Genomic DNA, 22,635 nt, shown 5'->3' on the forward strand with positions numbered 1-22,635 from the left:
CTGTGCAACATCTGATCAACTGTGTTTTCTTTCTTTTACATTCCCTCTGACAAAGAGAGTGGCTCCACAAAGTGTTAAACTGTACATGGGTATGAGACGCATTAAAACTTTTAAATGCTGAAGCCATATATCACTCTGTATTTCAAGTACACAGGTAGAACAATATCTGCTCCTAACATTTTCATGACTTGTGAAATGGCAGGCTTTTAACATGATGCTTCTCTCTTTAATGTGCGCATCAGGACAAAGCAAGCGACCAGGATAAGCAAAACAAAAACAAGATGGCCTGAGCTGCTCCACATCTATGATAAATCACTGCCACTTTTATAGCCTCTAATAAGTTGATGCAAAGCCATTTTTCTTCCTGCCCATCGTTCAAACATTTAGGGCATATTTACAAGGAACTTGTTAAAATATTTAATAATATTTAGTGGCAATTTAGGAGCAGCCTGTCACGGAGAAATTTATCACCTTTAAGTGTTTAAAAAGGCGATGACATGAATAACAAACTGTCAAAATTTCCTAATTTGCATAGACAGGCCATAACTTGTGATACCTTGTATTAAAAAAAGAGGTTTTTAACAAAACGAGTCATAAAATACGCATTCAAAGTGAGTGATGGCAAAGACTGTTCCACAAAGTCGCAGCGCAGAGACGGCCCCCCCACTACAGATGCTTCCAAGTTCAAGTCAGCCAATAAAAGGACATATATCCTGCTGCTCTGACTTATTTATCCTGTGTGGATGAGCTCAAGATGGAACATCTCCTATAGGCAAGCTTAATTAATTGTGATAAAGGGGCTAATTCAGAGGCTGCACAAGAAAAGTGAGCCAAACAATAATATTCCCCACAAATCATCACCACCCGTCAAATATTTCCTCCATAACTTTCTAATTCAAAGTCCTTCGGACGTGAGGCTTTTGTTAAGGAACCTCATGACGCCACATAACCTCCCACGTATTTCAGGTTTTCCGCCCGCTCTCCTGACTGAAATCATTAGATGAAACTGCCGCACTGTGCTGTTAAACTCCTGTCCTTTGTCTGACTCAACAAGATGGTGGCCATGTTTGATGCTGCGTCCTCCACCAGATCCAATGGTTTCCACGACAAGTCTCAGTGACCTGGGCCTGCCCTGGCTGTCCTAGTCAGAAAAGGGCCCCCGTTGACACTGATTGCAAGGCTATGAGTAGTCTCTCCCCTGTGCCCTCTCAGTGCAACTCTAATTAATAGCCAATTCATCTTCTCTGATCTGAGCCAGCACATGGAGTAATATATCGTTAGTTTGGCAAGCGAGCTATTAAAGTGTAATAACCAAGTACCAGCACTCGATTTGGAAGAGTAGCACATACTTAACCATGAAGTGGAAACAATTAATTTATTGGAGGATCTCCTGTAACCAATCATTTACTTGCGCTCACACTGTGATGCAAAAGCCATCCCCTGTTGTGTGTGGTACAAGTCAATGACATATTTTAGGCTCAGTGCCTGAAACCTCTCGCCCTGTGACCAGTTATGTAAGCTTCATCTAAGCCCCACCACATATTCTGCTCACAAAACAATCCGTTACATGGACTCCTGCAAGGTAGGGAGTTCATGACAGACAGGACAGCATGCCTGATAATAGATAACCTCTTTTTAGCATATTCACTTCATGCACCACTCACAACACATGAGCAGCTATTTCAAACAAAACATGATCATTCAAAAGTCAGGGCTTCATCATTTTAACTTTATCAAAAGTGTTTTTTCTTCCACTTATTTCTTCATCTTTTCACTGTCCGAAGCAACTCAGGCAGCAACTAAGTTACAAAACCAGTGTGTGATGACCTCTGTAATACCCAATGCCAAGCATAGGTTGTAAAGTTACTAAACTTATTGAACTTTCAGGAAGCTAAGTACACTTTTAAAAGGCTATTTCTCTAGTTGAAAGAAACATTTTTGCCCTGAGGAAAAAATAAAAAAATAAAATAAAACAAAATGAAACAAAATAAAATAAAATAAAATAAAATAAAATAAAATAAAATAAAATAAAATAATACAATAGAAATAACAAAATTTAAAAAAAATCCTCTTATCTCCTGAATTTTGTGAAGTAAAAATTAGTGGAAAACAGGAAATCATTTCAGTAATAAACTCATTTAAACTCATCAACCCTGGGTAACATGCTGCAGCTGAGTATCTCTTTGGTGAATCTCTGAGCAGATAGGAATTTACTTCACAGAGGGATCTAACTGCTGTATTTTCTTTAACTTGGAAAGTTAAAGAAAATGTAGTTAAAAAAAATTGGTCAAGAGTTCACGACCAACATTTTGACATAAGGCCAAAACGAGAGGCAAATTGGGACAAAAGACTGAGACACGAGTGGAAGAGCTGTGGAAGAGCTTCAAAACATTGCTTGTAAAAGATCCTGAAGTTCTGCCCCCTGAATAAGTTAACATGGTTATCTTCTCTCAGAGTCTTGTGCTGATCCAGCAACAAGCCATGATATTCACACTGCCCACTTTATTTGAACTGAGATAAAACACAACTCAACTTTTATCAAATAGAAAATAAGTGGGCTGAACTGTAAATTTGCTTTCTTCTGTGGTAAGGACGCTACAAATGCAAAAGAAAAATGTGGTGTATTAACACACAAGTATAAAAAGATACACAACCCATGGTTTCATCCTGAACATTAGCCAACTGTATAATCACCTTTACTTCTCAGAACAAGAAAACTATGACAGTTAGAAAACAAATATATTGCATACCACATTCTCCCAACACTGAATACAACTAACTTTTGTCCTGTCTCAGACAATTAAAGTGCACATTCAGTAAGAAAAACAATCCACTGTGTCTGCTTCCTCAATCATGCACCTTAAAACAATAAAGCCTTCTTTCCAACTTTGATAATTAACGGAAATGAATGAAAATTCTAAGTCACAAGACTGACTCTTGTGCTTTTACTCTGCCTCTAAAGCAAAACCTTTAAAACCCATTATTCGTTTTGCAAGAACTAATGACGTTTTTTTGTCTCTCCAGCTTAACACACTAATTGACAGTTTTTTTGGAGGATAGCCCAGATGGAAAAATAAGTACCCCCTTAAAGACCCAACTCCCTTGCTCATTCCCTGAGCTTTAAGTCCCTTATTAATTAAACTTTCACCAAGTCAGGATTTTTTATTAAAAAGATAAAGTCTGCTGTACCGTAAAACAGAACTAGCCTATTGTCTCTGAAGCTAAAATTTTATTTCTATAAATAAAAGAGACTTTTTAATACCATCATTTGCAGCATGGGGGACTGGGACCAAAGGCTCCACACAGTGCAGTAATTAGAGCGAGATTTTCATCCCCAACTACTCTGAAATTGGTCAGCTTTAACCAATACCCTTTGCTCCAACTGAATAAATACCCTCAGACTGTTCATTTGTGCATCATGGGATATTATTTACTGTATGGCAAACAGAGGCAGCATCAACATGCTCAGGAGAGACTGTAGTGTAAATATGTATTATCTACACTGTGTGTCTATATGCATCTGCCATACAACTGTCAAACTGTTCCAAGAGGGAATAAAGCTACAGTCAAATATTGACTGCAGCTTTATGATCAGTCACCCACTTGATCAATTAAATCCCCTCTTGTGTCATTAACTTTGCGACAATATTTGTCAATCAGCTTCCTAAGACTTCCTCGGATATTTTCCTTTTCTTCTTCTTTAGTTATTCTTTGCTGTTGCTTTAATATAAAACAACATTTTTTATTTATTTTTTCACTATAAGAAGTGAATATTCATTTAAATAAAACTGGCTTAGAGGTGTCAGACTAGGCTTCTCAAAAATCAGAAACTCAAACGGCTCTTAAACTAATCTAATGCTGTAGGGCACCTCTGCTTTACACAGAGAAAGCTGTTGAGCAATAGAAGTGTATTGGGTTGGGTTATGTTTTTTCTGTCTTTAAATTAAATGAAAGGTATGCACGTTCATGATGCTTTGAAAAGCAGAACCCGGAGAGGCTTTTTTTTTCACACAAGCAATAAGTTGCTTAACCAGTTTGTGGAAACAGAGAGCAGGTGAGGACATAGTCATTGGAAAAAACTGTCACTGTGTTATGTTTATGGCCTCCGTTGTTGTCATGGCAAACAGGACTTGATAGATAGACGATTTAATTCTAAAACCTCTGAAATACACGCCCAAGAAAAGGGTTATTCATATCAGTTTATTCAGTCTTAGAAAAGCAGAATAAAGGTCTCAAGAGATTTTTGTGTATTATTGTTAAAGATTGTTCCGGACTGTGTGTGAGCGTGGATATCCGTCTTGAAGGTGGGAGAGGTGTGTGTACATTTTATCTACACATGTAGCGCTCAGGTGAACACAACTGAGATGACTAGGCAACATGTGAACAGAGGGCAGAGACGTGTAGCATTCAGGTGTGTTAAATAGACGGAAAAGTCATTTATCATCCGAACAGAGTCATGATGCCACCACAGTCAGTGTTAGACGGGCAACAAATCACTGCCAATTAATAACCCTTTAAACATACGAGTCAAGCATCACTTGTTGTGCTGTCCAGGGTTGTATGGCAACGAAGCACTTCTGATGGCTGAATCAGTTTTGTGAACAATGTTGAACTTTACAGGAAATGTGGACTGCGTATAATAGTGTCAAAAGCAAACACATTATTTAGTGCATTCAAGAAACATGACCCAAAAGAGGAAAAAATAAACAGTGAACATTTGATCCAATTCCATCCCTTCATGAGAATCACACTTTCTTCTTGTTCTGAGGGATAAACAATTCAGCCCTGTTTCCCAAATTTTTGTGTCAGTTTTCTGTTTTCTGCTAACGAGATGTCACTAATACGTACTGGAATGCAGTGTGAACTGGCAATTTGATGGGCCACGAAGAACTTAATGATGTATACCAAATGTGGGGGGACAGCTTCTAAGCGCACATTTTTGTAGACAAACATCGCTGTTGACAACGTTTTCCACCCAGTTTGCTATTTCTGTCAGACTGAAAATCTGAAATTAAGCACAAAATGTTTCCAAGGTACCACAACTGTTAACAAATCAGGTCTTATTAGCATTTTGCCTCAATCGGTCAAATTGGTAGGACACATAATGTAAAAAAATGTCACTTAGCAAGTTAGAAATCATAATTAAAAGAAAAACAGAATTCCTGCATGCGAGTTGAGAAAGAACAAGCCTGACTGTGTACCTGAGCTCCTTTTAACTGATTTTAAAAAGCATAAATCAAACATTGCATGTAGTCCATTTACATAAACAGTCTCCTATTGCGAAGAGAATTTTGTTGTATTGTTCCTTTGAGCACACAGGAGCTTATTCCAGCTTAATTTGTGCCACTGTGTCTTCCTGTGAGCAGACCCAAGTCATCTTTAAACGGCTCCATTTAAAATGCAATTTGATTATCTGCCAAATTGCTACCAAGTCTTTCCCTCTGCAGCTTGGGGATGGGGGGTAAAAATTTTAATTAGCATTTGTGCATAAAAGAGAGGTCTTTGTTGCATTTTGAACACGGCATCCCAGAATGACCACCACTTTCAAAGAGTCATCACCCAAACGATTTCAAACTAATGGATCCAAAGGGAGACGAGCGGTCCTGGCACGAAGGGGTGGGGGAAATCACAGAGGTCTTCAGTTGTACTGACAAAAACCCACAGGACATGGCATGTTTAAATAATCCAAAACTTTTCTTTAATCGTAGTTTAGAAAATTGGCTGGGACCTTCAGCAGGAGACAGCTGCTGTGCCCCATAGCCATTTAATGAGATTCACCGAGGGTTTCCCTTAAAATATTTACACTGTCCCATGGCACAGCAATATTGTCCTAGAATGGGTAGATAAGAGCCAAGGAGGTGTGTTGAAGTTCTCCTAATCAATTTGCTAATTACTGGAGCGGCTATAGGAGCGTAGTGAGGAGTCCCTTCTGGCAAGCTGTATTCTAATAAACGCTGAAAAATTTATTTACTCCCTTAGCCAAGAAGAGTTCTGAAGTGGGATTACAGCAGAGAGCTGATTGAGACAGAGCTGTGTTTTGGTTGAGGTCGCAATCAAAGGAGCAAGGAGAGTTCTCCAAACATAAAAGGATCTCTCAGGACTTGCACCTTTGCATCTGCTTGGGGAATGAAGATGGCAGACTTACAGACTTGGCACAAAAACACCTGACTGCTATAGCTACAAATCAACAGATATTAATGAGACTTCTGGTTCCTGCATAATAAAACAGGTTGTTGTGACAGTCAGTTCATATATATGCACTATAGATGAGCTAAACTGGCCCCAAAAGCACAAAATAATGCATGAACAAAGTGTATCTATAGAAATACTGACATGAGAGCAGACAATCACTTTATTACTGTAAACAGAGAAGCAGAGAAGGGTTTCATCCTTATGGGAGCAAAGGGCAGCAGTCCTAGACATTTTGCCAGACGCTGAGGTTGTGTGTTTGAAGCCACCAATGTGCCCTCTGGCATAGGCTGACCCCTCCTCCCAACCCCTGTGACTAAGGGCAACCCTGGACCTGTCATAGGACACAGCCCACATCTTCTTAAGGGTTAGGGGTAAAATCTGCTGCAACTCTTCAATGCCACGTTTTCTTAAAGTCCACGTCCCACTCAGAGGCCTTTAGCCAATGGCAAGTTGCCTCTTTCAAGAAATGTCAAAGGTCAGCATAAACTGAAAGCTTAGGGGGCATTAGCCTAAGCTAATCCCTCGACACTACTGCAAAAGTACAGTAAAGCACTGAGCAACACTGAGCAACAATGGGCCTTCTAGTTACCAGTACTGTCTGCTGCAGGGTAATCTCAGGTTTTGATTTTAAATATCATATTAGGTTAAAAAGGTCAGGTTTATACATTGAGTTCTTTACTAATGGACCGAAGTTCAGGAAACTGCTGTACTCACTCTAGGTTACACATTTTAAGTTACGCAGATCCTGAGTTTGATTTCAATAATTAATTATGTTGCTTCTTTGAATTTATGATGAACTATTTAACCACTTAGGAAAAACTCAAATCCGTGCATTAAAAAAAAAAAAGATTTAATACAGACATAAATTTAAAAAATTGTGGGATTAATTTCCAAACAGCTTAGGATTCACACTTTTGAAAAGGACATTACTTATGTTACACAAATATTTTGATATAATTGTGTGATGAGATGCTAAATGTCTGAATATTTTAACTGTCAGGACCCAGAACAGTTTTGTTCCACTCTGACCTATACGTATCAAACACATTAAAAAAATACAGTCTCACATAGATATTGTGTGTGTTTTACCCTAATTGTAGACACAACAAAAAAGCGGGAAAAAAATGTCATTAGTATTTGCCATTCTATCCCCATGTCACTGTGTTCATTCCTCAGATCCACTTGTTTCTATAACAGACTCACAGTCCCTCCAGTGTATCATGGATCTGAGTACAATCCCACAGAGAATTGAGGCAAAAACAAAAACACAGAAAAACCTGTTGCTGTGGCATTTTGTTCCCTCTCACCTCAACGCACAGCAGCCACAATAGACCGGTGTGGGGGATCTGTGTTCAGATCACCATGGTGATAGCTCTCTGCCTCCCAAGGCTCCCCGGAGGGGGGTGGAGAGCTGGGGGGGGGGGGGGGGGGGGGGGGGGGGCATTAATGGAGTAGGTTGCCAACCAAGCCCTGGCCAAAAGACAGTCGAGTCAAGAGAATAGTGAAGATGATCTGTTCCTGAACCCACTGTTGTCTCTAAAGTCAACATACTGTACATACTGCTCCCCAGAGAAACTGACACCTCAGCATTCAACATGTTCACAAGTTGTGGCAAAAGCCATTCACTCTTTAACCTTTAAAAGAGCAAAAAATAGAACAAAAAGATGCAGGTTAAAGAGCAAAGGTCTAAAATATCTGTCTTGAAATAAATCACCCTAACTTGACAGAAAGGCAGAGATGGCTTTACATTAGGCAAGACAAAAACAAGCTCCAGTTGAGTTTCTTAGTTTAGCCACATTTGGACCAATAGCAAGCATGTTGACTGGAGGATCGAGTGACATTCAAATACACCAACAGTATGAAAAAGGACACAGATATTGTGTTCCCCTATATTTTTAAGTTATATTGGGTTCTTTTTAATCAGAGAAAAGCACAGTGGATAGAGCAGAAACCAGGCAAGTGTGGGGAGTGATCTGCAGGATAGAGGCCACTGGCTGGATCTGAACCTGGGCTACCCACTCGAGGGTCAACCTCATGGGGCACAATCCAAACCACTAGGCCTTATTTGTGCCCCAAGTGTCAAATATTTCAATGAAAAAAAAGTGATTATTTTATATCTCTCAAAATGGATAAAATCCAGTTAATTTAATACATCTTTAAATGCTGACCAAGTTTTTAAACCATTGCAATGTCATAAAAATGTTTTATTGTTGATTAATACTCATATTGATCATCTGTAATTGTTTAAGGATGGTAGGATTCACAACTATGAATTATTTTTCATAATTCATTCACATTTGACCCTTAAAAGCAGGAGGGGGGCATTACAAACACTTAAAGGAAATCTTGACGGTTAAAAGATTCATTCAAGTAAGTGATATTCACCATTTTATAAAATCTGGACAAATCACTAAGTTCTCCTTTAAAATATTAAAAAATAGTACAAACCTTTTTGTTATGAACATTTTAAGTCTTAACTCTTAAAACATCAAGAAGTTTTGTTTTTTTTTTGTTTTGTTTTAGATTTTGTTGAGATCATATTATCTCCCGATAACAGCTGAAATGAAATGAAAGAGCTTACAGAGGTCCAACTTTTTGCATACAGGAAAATGTAGGACGTTTTTTTATTTCAGTGAAAAATAAAAATCAATTTTCACACTATTTTCTGCTTTTTTCCATTATTCAAACAGAGACACTAATCAAGGCCTCTAATTTTAAGCTTTGGCGTGCTTCATGTCGTAATTAAACATGCTATGAGGAGGATCTGTTTTAATTGGACTGCCTCGCCACCTTCTGGCCTGGAGCCTCACGCACACTGATGTAAATTACTTTTAGCGAGGTGTGTGTTTGTTTTGGAGTTACATGAAGATTAGATCAAAATTAATTTTCAATTCCACTTTTTACTGGATACAACGTGCCAAGGTAAGGTATGTAACAGTACAGTTACATAGCACTACGGTTTGAAACATGACATCAAACAAATGTTGTAGTTGCCAGCTATATGTAGCTGCATCAGCAGCCCTGTGCTCTGACGTATCTGAAGGCTAATGTAACAACAAGTAAACAGTATTAGTTTGGTAGTTCAGTAGCTGTCTACATTTAGCGCAGCTGACAGCTGAGTGCTGAAAGACATGTCTGTGATGTGTAACGTTAGTGAATCCTAGTTAGCTATGTCCTGCCATTCATCTACCAAGCAGAGCTAGCGTAACCTCACTCTTCATTTTATTGATAGACTCTAAAGTTTGAACAGACCACTGCAGAATAACTGCTAGATGAGGATTGGAATGAACATTATCACAAACAGATTAGCCCCGTGTGTTAGCTTTTAGCTCATGCTCTATCTCTCTCCTGTTTAGCTTTCTTCTGCTCTTCTGTCCTTTTTCTGTCTGACAGTTAGGCTCCTGTGTCCACCATCATTACAAAATTAATCACAGAAATCGTTTTCGGCAGAGGAAAACACAGATCTCTCTTTTTACTACTAAACTAAATAAGCAAGTATGTTGTTTTCATAGAGACTTAGACATGCCATAAATCAATTTGGTCTGGTTCGACCCAATCGAGAAGCTAATAAGTAGCAATTTAAAATAAGCTGTAACCTGTAATATTGGTGCTAATAGTCTCATGTTTAAGGCTTTTTCAAGATCACTTAAAAAGTCCCCGCAGGCCCTTTGAATGGACCAAAAACACTTCTTTCATAACCGATACAATACTGATACAAATGAAATATGAATTTGGATTTAATCATGAGACTCCCAAAAATTCCAGCACTCTGTTATAAATGAAGTCTGAATTTAGTCAACTATTAAACGTAATCACCCACATCAGTCAGTATTTTAGAGTCATCAGAATTTCAAGTCATTTAAAAATATATATTTATATTTTTTGACTGTAGGCCCACAAGGCTAGTCATATGTTGTGCCTAAGCTGTAGCCTGTAGCATTGGCTGGGGCAGTCACTCATGTTTATTGCTACAGCCAAATGCAACTATTCTCCACAACCTATATGTAGGCATGCACAGATTTCGGATGGTATTTTGCACTGAGCCATGGTTTGGCATTAGTTATTTTTTGGAAATAAGATTGTTTGTGGGCTGTGTTTGGTTAAACAAGTATAGTACTGCCTGGCTAGAGAAGCTGACCGTGCACAGAGGTAATGTGGACATTGAGCTCACCCATAATGAAAAGTGCTCTATTAATAAATTTCTTTTAAACTTTATTCTACTTTCAGACATGTTAGGCTGTGTAGAAATAGATTGCGCTCAGTTTCCAATGTTTTCTGAATTTTTTTTACCTCTGTAGCTTCCCTAGTCTTACATTTAGGAGTCTTTTGATCAAACAAGCACTCCGCAAGGTGTATTAACTAAAATATACACCATTTATTTCTCTGTAGGCCTAATTTTGACATAATGTGAAAGAAAAGTTGCTAAATGCTGGTACTCAGCTTGCATCACTTAGCAATAAAATAAAACTATATTTTTAGAGCAATTTTCAAAGGAGAGTTTTCCAGGATGCTTCACAGAGGAAAGTGGGTGAATGCAAGAATTAACAGGAGCAAATATTCAGAAGTGCTGCAATGGGGCAGTAGGTCCGTACCATTGTCTAAATTTAAACAAATAGGAAATTAGTTGCTTCAGAAAATCCTGATTATATCAGGATTGGGTGAGGAAGTTATTTGTGTGTGTGTGTGTGTGTGTGTGTGTGTGTGTGTGTGTGTGTGTGTGTGTGTGTGTGTGTGTGTGTGTGTGTGTGCACATGTGCACTTAAGTTTTTATGTTTTGAATCTGAAATTAATTCCATGCCAAACTGATATGACGTCCTTATATTACACAAACATTAATACATTTTGCACTCAAGTTCCATTGGTGCATAGATGGGATTGATTATATTAGAGAACACAGGCAATGTAACAAAAGGAAAAACCACTGTACTAATTACCAGAAGTACAAAATCTCCTGCTGTGGTTTTACTGTGGACTAAGATTAATGTGCCAGACTTGTCTCACATCTGATTTGATTAATGAACAGGAGCACTGTAATATTACTAACACTGTAAAATGCACAGAGTGACACTGGGTGACAACACTGGACTACAAGTTTAGTACTGAATATAAAATAATGCAGCATTGAATTTCCATTAAAGCAACGTGGTTGATCAACCACTTCAAGTGGCTGGCAATTTGTCAAATGAGTTAATTGGTCACCAGTTCATCCAATTCATCTTAATGCTTGTTTCTGGACCACACCCAAAGAACAGTGAATTAGGCATGCACAGCAGCCAACAGTTACTTTGAGTACAAGACTGAATCCCTTGTGGCAAAGAGTGCCAAAGTCAAACAAGTCCTGTTTAGAATAAAGCTTGAACTCCTCACCTGTCATTTCATAGTTCTTCTTCTGAATTACTGCAGCGTACATCAGGCCAGATATGACTGCTTTCAGATTGACAAAGAAGTGTTTACTCACTAAATGCCAGGTGGCCCAGGCGCTGAAAAGCTACTGGCTGCAGGGGAAAGGGCCTAACCTTTATACAGTGTCTGAATGTCCTCACTTTCTCCTTGAACATCTATCCTTAACCGTGTTCCTCTGGTCCCCTCCCTGTCCCAAAGTGGCCAGCTGGGAACGGTGCACATGTGCTGACGTCCCTACTAACCTTGGCCAGTGTAAGGATTACCGTGCATTTACACTCAATGCTCCTTCTTTCCTTAAGACTTATTAAGAATGATAATGAGCTCGGAAAGGGGCAGCATGTCCCTTTTTCAACTCCGTGAAAGCTTTTCTCTCTCTCTTTCTTGCAGTTCACTCATCCTACAACTCCCTCTATTCCTCTTCTCTACCTTTCCTGCAGTCTATCTCTCTGTCCCAGTCCATGCATCTCTCTCTTTCTCTCTGCCTCTTTCTCTCTCTCCACATCATATTGAAAGGACCCAGGACAAATGACTAAAAAGGCCATTTTCATCTTTGAACTGCAGGATTTAATCGATACTTATTTCATGCCTTCAAAATCAACCCTATATTACTGTTGTCTGTGTGATTTGTTTATTTTGCTATGGAATATTCCTTCAGTCGGAGGGGGGAAATGCACGGGATGCAATTCACCTTGAACCTCCATTATATTGGATTTTTCTACTGGCTGATCAAGCATGCAAAAAGGACATTTCCTTAGCACTAAAATAAAAACAATAATGATGATTAAAAAAACATGTGTGCTATTTGTGCCGGTATAACAGTACGTGTTGAAGGCAGTATATTTTTACAAGGCAAAACACTGCGGCTGTGGTAGTGAGAATATGTATACAAAATCATTACAGTGAGGGCAATTGATAAAGCTTATGTGCCGAGAAACAAAAGCAATGGTTCCTGAAGCCTGTCAAATGCCACCTGGGATTACTGACGCTTATTTGACATCAAAGAGCTGAGGTCTACAGCCAAGGTCAAACAGAAAAGGAATACACATGGGTTTAATTCTACACACCCCTTGGCAGATGCAGATGGGTACTTATGAGATATGAGGCATTTCGCTGACTGATGGAGCAGCAGAAATAAGAATGTTTGAGGCATTGCAAACTGATTAAGCTGTGAGATTCAGGACTTGTACTGTGAGCAAGGAGCACTGCACTACAGGCAACAGTTTGAGTGCTATTTTAAAGAGAGACACGAGATCCAATCAAAACGCCTCAAGGAACACATCTATAAACACCAAACTAAACACACAAACCAAATTGCTATTAAAACAGCACAAATGGATGATTAGCATCTCTGCTTCCCCAGTTCAGAAGCACTATCCAGCTCTATTTTCACCTTTAGTCAGAATGAAAAATTATTGAAGACTGGAGGCAAAGGGTGAGTAAAAGAGAGGCAGAAGGAGAAGGGCAGTATGTTTGACAGATGGATATTGCAGTGTCTCATCAATGCCGAAGAGAGATGAGAACCCATACCACCAGTCTGACGGTGAAGGCTGGCTATGGTCCAGCTGCAGAGATGGACCTCCGGACAACACACACATGCTGCACGTTCCACAGATACACAGAGGGAGCACACACAGGATGAGGAGTCTTAAACTGCTTGGACTGATCACATTAAACACTTCTTTGAGCACTTCTACAACAGTGCATGTAAAAGTCTGCAGCGCTCTACGGTGAACTGCTGTACCTTGTGGTGTCACCTGCTGCTGATTATTAATTTTGGTGACCTCGTAAAGCATGAGACACCATCAAAGTAAACTTACCAATGTTCTGGCTAATGCTTGTTATTCAAGGCACACAAAATGGAAGCTGATTTCATGTCTAAACATGTGTTTTTAAGCTCGCTTGTTGTGTCAAGTGTGTGCTTGCTTTGCATGCATGAATACATCTGCAACAGTTAGGCGGCACAGCTGTTGCATTTTGAGGCTGTTATGGAAACTACCTTAAAAACACACACTTTGTTCATGATGCCTCTTTTTACATTGCATACACATTAAACCAACATCTAATTTCTTTACTAACATATAAAGTACAACAACTGATATCAAAACAGTAATATATAAAAACTTTAATGTTTACCTTGTGTTTTACTTAAAGTGGCATTTCCTATATAGAAGGTGGCTTTCCATGAATGATCTGTTTAACCAAAGACAGCAGAGAGGGAGAAAACAAGGATAATTAATTACTTTTGTGAGCTATTCCACGGCAGAGACAATAAACCTGCCTGGTCGCCATGGATATGACATATTTGCTCTGAAAACAACACAATAATTAGCAAAGGAGAAAGATCCGGTGAGAATATGAGAACTCCGGTTTTAAAGTGCCAGTGATCTATTCCTATTCTCATCCCTGTGCCTGAGAATAAACACAGCAAGCATCAGCACAGACGTTTATGAATCCACACAAGGCGAAAAAGTGACCCTTTACTCAAGCTTGTTCAATTAACTTTCATGTGACTAATGTGTTCTGTGTAGATCACAACAAACCAAACAGAATATGCAGTGTTTTGAAACAGACTGATTATTTAACAGCAAAGGTGAAAGACAGAAAACCTGCCTTACAGCCACTTGAAGTAGGAACTGCAGAAACATCATATTTGCCATAGCAAATACAGCTTGTGAGTGTGAGAGTTTCTATTTGCCTGTCTGCACTTGTGGTCTCAGAGAGGTGTTTTACCTGCCAATAGTTCAAACAACACAGAGCCAGATGGCCAGGTTTACTACTCATGCAATCCCTATGGTTGTATTTATTTATTTGTGTCTTTGATTCTTAAAAACATATTGAAAAATTCTCATAAAGTCAGTATGATATAATAATTATAGCTGTCTGAGGGGGAATCCTTAACTTTTCCAGATGCATCCTTATTTAAGTGTGAAGATGAAAAGCATATAAAAAAAATCTGATAAAGAACTTCCGCATTTCAGGCTTAGAATACTGGCTCAATTTTGAGAAGTTCCTCTATTTACGTAAATGAAACTGTTAGATGGCGACTACCTGTTTGGGGACAACCAAAGGAGTTTCACTTAGTTGATTTTTTTTTTTTAAACCAAAAAGTGACGCACGTTTTTGTCGTTTATGATACTTTTGGAGAAGTGTCACGGACTTCTACAACTTCTTCTGTAAATTTACCATAAAATGCGTAATGCCAGTTGGAATTGTCCGTTGTCGCTTCCATGCTTTATAATAATTGAGGATTTGAGATCGCCAGAACTGGGCAAAAAGTACGAACAGAGGGTAAAAGTTGCACCTTCGTGTCGAAACTTTACCAGCGCTGTTTTGGTTGAGTCGCATTATGATATTTCCGGTCACATTATTCGCCTGTTGTAAAATAAATTTCAAAGTTTGATGAAAGGTAGTTCCCTTCACCGGCTTTTTCAAAGATACACTATCAGACAGCATGAGTCGCTCCAGACCTGCTGCTGCTGCTGCTGTCGGCGCTGCTGCTGCCGCCGCTGCACCGGGGATAAGTCACACCGTGTATACCGACAAGTCCTTACACTGAGTCCAGACCCTACAATGTTTGTCATAACTGTTAAAAAACTACACATTGCTCGTTTTCTGTGTCGCAGCTGCTGCTAAGGACACTTTGAGTTCGCTTTATGTGGAGAGTGATGTATTTTGAAATAAAAGGAGCGCGTACAGTAGTTGGAGAGGAAAAGGAAAACTCTTACCTGTGTTACTTCGCTTGCTTTCGGTGACTTCCACCTAAAGGGACTGGTGTGTTTACGCTTGATGGCTTCAGGGCTTTTATTATTAAAGTTGCCACATTTTTTTTCAGTTTTTCGGGTTTTATTGTAGCATTTTCTAATTTCTTACAGGGCGAGTCGCCCGGAAGATCTGCCCTGGAGACCGGCTCCGAGTGGGAAGAGGATCTCCTTAATTGAATTTCTTGCTTCGCAGGTGTGGCTTGGAAAACCTGGACCGGAGTTAGGTGGTGGCCCCCATCTCATCCGAAGTCCGACTATATTGTTTACAGAATGAATAAATAAAATTGAACGACGTCATTAGCTCGAGAAAGTCATAAAGTGTCCATTTGACACCACAGACTGTGTGTTGGCAGCAAATACAACCTTTTTTTCCTGATACTAAGATAAACAGTCTAAGTGCCCTTGCCTAGCTTAGCTTTTAGTTCCTAAACATTAGCTAACTACTAGCAGACACGTCTAATAATATGCACTCTGCTAGCTTAAGTTGCAGAACAACATCTTTGCTAGCACCACTCCCATGTGCATCTTTGAATCATCTGCTGTTTCCAAACAACTCTCAATACTTCCTACAGTTTCTTTTCTCCACGCGAATAAAATGTTATTTTCTGTCAGCAATTTTATTTTTTCAGTAATTACTCAGGGTGTCCCCTGCAACTTTCACCTTAACGTCTCACTTTCGAAGCCCCACCCACAACTTTATCTTCATCTCCATAAAAGCTCCTGACATTATACAAACATTATACTTTATTCTGCTTTTCTTTTCACACTTTCTATTTTCTCTTTAACTGTGGAGGATTTGAAATGATCCAACAGTAAATAAATCAAATCAAATCAATTAGCTTGCTGTAGTTGCCTCATGGGAGTTGTAGTTAAAGTTGTAAATGTTTAACTCAATTTTACAACCGTACAGTAATATCATGCCATTGCAAGGTTGTATTTTTCAGATGCAGCCCAGATAATGTTAATACAATGCTAGAACTATACTTTAGCTTTGGTGAGAGGTTAGTGTGGAAAAACTCTGTGGGATAACATCTGCTAACAGAATCTAACCATGGTTAAACATGTAAGCCAAGTTATAAACGGATGAGGTGTTTGTTCAACTTGCTTTTATGGAGGTGATAGCTCCTTATGTCAGGGTTCAGTCAGAAAAACAGGAGCAGGGGGGGGCCCAGGTGCAGATTTCATCTTAAAATGTATTTATTGATCTGACTCAAATGTCCAAAGACACAATTGACAAAAACCAAAAGTCCAAATTTCTTTAAAATCAAAGTTCAAGAAAACACTTACATAGGGGAAACATACAAGCCCAGAAGACAAGATGACAAGAAGGACCAACATACAACAATGAACTGACCAAGAAGGGAAGAAACACAGACTAAATAGACACAGGGTAATCAGACACAGGTGAGACTAATGACACAGCTGATGAGAATCAGGGCAATCACAGAGGCAGGTGAAAAATACAAGAAAAGAAACACTCAGATACACAGGGAACTCAAGAATATGACGACCACTAGAACAAAGAAACTACAAAATATGACAGGGAGCACTAAGCACTAAACTATGAAACATTAAGACAAAAGCACACAAAACAGAACTTCAACACATGACACCTTTGATATAAAGTAAAACTTCATGGTCTTAGCAAACAAAATTTGATATTGATTTATGTAAAGCGATATCACGAACTGCAATTTTAAGTAGGATGTAGCAGCATGGAATAGAAGGCCTGTTTTTTATTTTATATAAAATAGAAGAAATATTTCAGGAGAGGGTTTGTAAAAGTTGAATGATGAAATATTTTTTAGAGAGTTTATAAAGTTTCTAAAAATGTATTAGCTGTAGGCTTTTTTAGGTAACATGCAGGAGTGGAGGAAGTGCTGAAATGTGAAATTTGAGTTTAGCACGATTCCTTTAGTAAAACTTTAAAACTTTGAAGTGGAAGTAAAAATGCCTGTATGTTGACAGACTCAAGTGAAGGTGAAAACTAAACTGTACCCTTCTTTACCCAGGGTTACTCAGCACTTTGGTAACAGGTTGAAGATATGTTTTGAAATTTTCAAAAGTAATGGCTAGCTGATGAGTAATTGACTCGAGAAGTTTAAATAAACTTGTGTCCAACTTAAGCAAAGTCTGTTTTTTTAGGGATTTTAGCTTACACATTCTCCTCTGCTTCATGGTGGGGTTTTTGTTTGTTTGTTTGTTTGTTTTGTTTTGTTTTTATTTTCATTTTTGGCAACAGACATGATGTTAAATGTAGCCTAGTGCAATACTTTTTACAGAAAATACTGACTTAAAAATTAAACTAAATGCAATTTTTGTTTACTTTCAAACCCAGATTGTAAGTTGGGAGTTAATGCTCCACAATTGCTAGGTATGTATAAATATTTTTTAAAGTCTAGTCTCGGTTTACTTTCTTAGTGGCAAAACAATAATGTCCCCTCTGTCTTTGTTTTTCTTCTCTCTCACCTTTCCTACCTCCTAGCTCGTATCAATAATTTACTGTAAAATATTCAGAGCATGAGACTCCTTGAAGATATCCCAGGAGCAAAGCCCAAAGGAATAGGGGGGGCTGTGATAATGTATTTTAAACTTGAACTTTCCTTATCTAAATTCTGCAGTCTCGTGAACTATCGACAAACAGATTATTGCCAATTAGCAGTTTTGTGATGTGTCCTGTTGTACATAATAAAGAATGGGGAGCAATCGATAGCAAAGTCAACTAACAAGGTAGATAGTGCTTTAATCTCTTCCATGTGTGCTGACAGATTCAAAGACTGTGACCTGTGCTGCTTCATATAGCACCATGAGTCTGGAAAACTGATTCTTCATAAAATCATAGAGTAACATAAATCACATCTCACTCATATCAGAAACACATTCTGGCTAAACTTTTATCCTTATTTGTTAGAGAACTTTTTTCTCATACATATTAAACATAATCAAGGTTTTCAATTACATTTTGGCTTTTATTTCAGTAAATAAATATTGAAAACTAATAGGTCAAGTATTTAAATCACATCAAACTCTAGTAAGGCACTGCAAGCTGTATCGTCCTTAGATGAAAATGCATAGAAAATAATACAACACAGACAGTGATTCTTTGTACAACATTCATTTTCATATGTTTAACAAAGCTGTGGGACATTTAAAAAAAAATTATAGGTGTTAACTTGCTATGAATGATAATATCTTACGCCAAGTACCCTGGAATGTGTTATAAATAGTACAATCTAAAGCAACCCCCCACCCACACGCCCCCACGGTCACTGCAGAGGTCCAAGCATCCCATCCATCAGTGGGTTCCTCCTGATGTTGCAATACTGTGATACAGAATAATAAAGAAGTAAGAAAGACCAGAAAATCAATAGATTATTCTGCAGATCACTTGATTCAGTAATGATCCAGTCCATTTATCGCTGGCCGTTGATTCATAAGGCCTGCTCTCAAGGGCATACCCACCCCACCTCTGCCCTGCTGACTGCTTCGCCATTGATACTACTAATTATAAAACATTTAAAGCTAATCACATGGCAGTCCAAGGTTAGAAAAGACTTACAGTTTGGTTAAACTAAAGGCTTCATAGCATCCTGAGAGGATCAAAGCTCAAATAAGCTTCGATTCAGAACAAGCTACAGAGAATTTTAAAATAGAGCCACACAGTCACACCTGGCAGGACCAAACATACATACTCCTATTAAACACAAGGCGGTGGTTTTGAATAACTTGACATTATAGTGCTACTTGTTTATTTACTTATTTAATTTTGATCTCCATTTACTGTACCCTGGAGCACAGCTAGTCTTCCTGGGGTCCGGGCTAAAAAAACAGACATATTTCCAAGCATAAAATATATACATCTAAATAAAAAAAAAACGCAACACAGTTTGTACAATCAATCACATTTTGGAAAGAGACATAACAACATACGACACACAAATTGAAACTTTACAATAACTTCTGTCAAAAAACCATAGATGTAATGCACAAAACATTGATACAAAGGTTAGGACAAGAAGAATACCACCACTGTGCCTAGTGTCCTGCAAATCTGATGTGCCAGTGTGTTTTTTTAATCTGTTTTTTAAAAAATACATTTTTGGGTTAATTTAGTCAATAACAGTGGTAGGGAATTCCATGTCTTTATTGCTCTGTTCTGTGCTGTACATTTTGGAAAATTTGTATTTTCTTTCAGTAATGAAAAGTGTACATTGGTTGCCTATCTAATGTTGTGTCTGTACGGTTATAAGTTAAGTTTAAGTTCTTCGTACTGATAAACAGGGATTTTAAATTGCAAAAGTTCCCATGTTGCCAGTGATAATGAAGCAGTCATCTTCTCCTCCACCTATAGTCAGCCCAGACTTCTATTCATGCTGTTGATGCTAGTGTCATATGGACATTGTAGAGCCAGGCGTGCTGCCTTGTTTTGCATGAGCTGCAGTCTACTTAAATCTTTTTTTGATGCATTTGACCATATTAATTAACAATAATAAAGCTGTGAGACAACAAGAGTACAATTTTAGACAATTCAGGGGTAAGAAAATTCTCTACTTCTCATTTCTTCTGCTAAAGACCTTCCCATTTTGCTGATCAGTGTTTCTATATATTTAGACCATAGACTGTATAAAGCATGGATGTAGTCTCCCCAATGTCACCCATCTGTTTCTAGAACGCACAATAAAGCATATTGGCTATAGCGGCCATATAGGTAGTGGCAAAGGCTTTGCTTACAGCTATAGGGGGCCTGTCGGTCACATGACCCTGAGCTGTGCCTCTGATTGGGCGCGCTTGCGATCTTAATATCCTCTGAATTGCTGAGGTAAGAAGACATCACACCCCCGTACAGTGTGTGCCAATAGTCAAATTAGCGACTCAGGCAGGAAACATTTTTTTTAACCAGGCTGTAAATAGGTTAATTTAAAATAATTGCTTTTAAAAAGGCTTTTTTGGCTTGGTTTGTACGTAACTTCCGTCACTTCCGGAGCCTGCCTCAAGCGGACACTCGAGCAACAGCAGATTGTAGCACTTCAGCATTGTCTCTTATTCTTAGGCCGGAGGCTCCCTCTTGCTTTGGATCAGGACAATTTGTGGTTCAAGGTAATAGTTTGATTTCCCTAACTTGCTCTATCTGTGAATTATTGATTAACAGTTTAAGCTCCAGCTCCTGCCTCAGAGAATGATTTGACCCAAAACAATACTTGTGAGTTCAGTATAAGCTTGTTTTCTTGAATCCATTTTCTTATAGTTTCTAATTCCTTGTTTAAAGTGGATGTCGATTCAGCCAATGTAGTTGTTGATGCATAAAAAGTGATATCATCTGCGTACATTATTGATATAGCATCTAATAGAACACATGGTAAATCATTTGTGTAAATAGAATAGAGCAGAGGTCCTGGGTAGCTACCTTGGGGTGGGCCACATTCTAAAGAGAAACTGTCTGAAAAATTTCCATAAAAGAAAAACTATTTATGTTCTATTTGTCAGATAGCTTTGCATCCAAGTTACTGCTGATGGCCTAAATTCGTAAGCTCGTAGTCTTCTTAGAAGAAGTTTATGATTGATCACATCAAAAGCAGCTGTATAATCTAATAGACTGCATAACTTTTTGTTAACTCTTTGTACCAATCGTCTGTCATTTGGGTAAGAGCTGTGCATGTAGAGTGTCCTTTTCTTTAGACATGCTGGGAATCTGTGATCAAATTATTTTCTGAGAAGTATTCTTGTATTTGATCAGATACTGCCTTCTCCAGAATATTACTTAGTACTGGTAACAAACTTATGGGCCTGCTATTGGGTTTATTGTTTAAAAAAAAAAACACCTTCTGGGGAAGAACAAATTTACGTACATACATATAAATAGAAAAGAGATCCCAAGCCAACTGATAAAAAGCACTAGTGGCTAAAGCAAAAGTTTTTTTATTTATTTTGGTCAAACCACATTGTTTTAAAGAAAACTGTTGTATGGGACAAGTTCTAGTTGTTGTCTTTTAGTTAAATATTAAATAGTCACTTGTTAATATTATACTCAGCATTCATTTAGAGTTATAAGTTTTCTGTCAAAAGGATAATTTATTACTGCTACAGCTAAAATTTATGTAACATAATGTTTAATTTCAGTTTTGGACTTTGGTGAGTTATTGTAGCTTTATGAGAGAACTCCATCAGGCATAAAGCCTTTACGTGCTTATACAGGTGAAAACTTTCTGGCAGTGCAGTCACACTGTTTTCATACCATGTTCGTGTCCTATATCCTATCTGTATTTTTGGTTAAACTGAAGATAAAGTCATCCTTCTGGAGAATTTTGTGACACTTTTGGAACAAACGTTTTTGTGTTTTTAACATGCAATGTGAAGTGGATAAATGCTACTACATACAAGGAGACACGTGTGAACTACCAGCTAGCCTAACAGTTTAGACTCCTACAACAGTAATTAGCCTATGCAAGTGTTTATAACAGTGGAAACATAGATTGCATGTAGTTTGGGTTTGTCATACTCGGTTTGTTCTATACAAAATACAAATTACTAACACAACTTCATCCAGTCTAACTTGGTACATCCACAGTTGCCAGTCTCTGGTGAATGTAGGGGCTGTCATGCACACATTTTTATGAGGAAACTGTATATAGAGTGGACAGGGTGGCTCCACCATTTACCATTGTGCGGTTTTGAAGCCAAATACCCCCGTCACAGGCGCAGCCATTGGCAGCAATTGCAGCCAGAGTCTGCTCAGTAGAGATTGTGAGGGATTCTGGGAGAATCTGAGTGGAGCTGGGTGACAAAAATAATAACATTTTTTTTTCCCTTTGAGAGTCTAATCACTTCTTGACCCTACCCCCCGACATATTTTACCATCCCTGAAAAAAATACATGAGACTGGCAGCTGTCAATCATCATTAAACTTTACTTAAAACTTCGTTTTTAACCTCGTATAACTAATGAAAACGAAACTTTTCAAAAAAAGACAACTTAATGCAAGACAGCCAACTGATATCTTCAAATCATCACAACAATCATGACATGAGAAACATTTCTACGAGGAGTATTGATTTTTCAAAGTTTGACCACAGCCCATCTGGAATGACTGGAGAGCCAGATTTTGTAACCTAAACTGCAGCCAGCCACCAGGGGGAGCAGTTTTGTGGAGACCTCAATTCGAGCCGAAAAGGGCACGTCCATTTTTTTTTAACTCTATGCTGACTAAATAGAACTGCCAGTCTTACAGCTGGTAGCTGCCAGAGCTGCCACACCAGTTTTGGTGGCTTGTTCCTACAAGCAG

The 22,635-nt window shown here is 38.4% G+C and overlaps 1 protein-coding gene across 1 annotated transcript in view; it reads right to left on the reverse strand.

Moving 5' to 3' along the window:
* Positions 1 to 16,705, reverse strand: part of casz1 (castor zinc finger 1) — a 175,883-nt gene extending 159,178 nt beyond the window's left edge. The window contains exons 1-3 of the mRNA XM_074681913.1: positions 16,644 to 16,705; positions 15,321 to 15,610; positions 13,729 to 13,785 (exon numbers count right to left, since the gene is read on the reverse strand). The gene's annotated coding sequence lies outside the window, so the exon portion shown is untranslated. The remainder of the gene's footprint in view (positions 1 to 13,728; positions 13,786 to 15,320; positions 15,611 to 16,643) is intronic.
* Positions 16,706 to 22,635: the final 5,930 nt, after the last annotated feature.

The sequence above is a fragment of the Halichoeres trimaculatus genome, unplaced genomic scaffold (genome assembly GCF_033239565.1).
Source record: "Halichoeres trimaculatus isolate MK-OKI-2021-1 unplaced genomic scaffold, fHalTri1.1 fHalTri1_scaffold_11, whole genome shotgun sequence".
Taxonomy (NCBI): domain Eukaryota; kingdom Metazoa; phylum Chordata; class Actinopteri; order Labriformes; family Labridae; genus Halichoeres; species Halichoeres trimaculatus.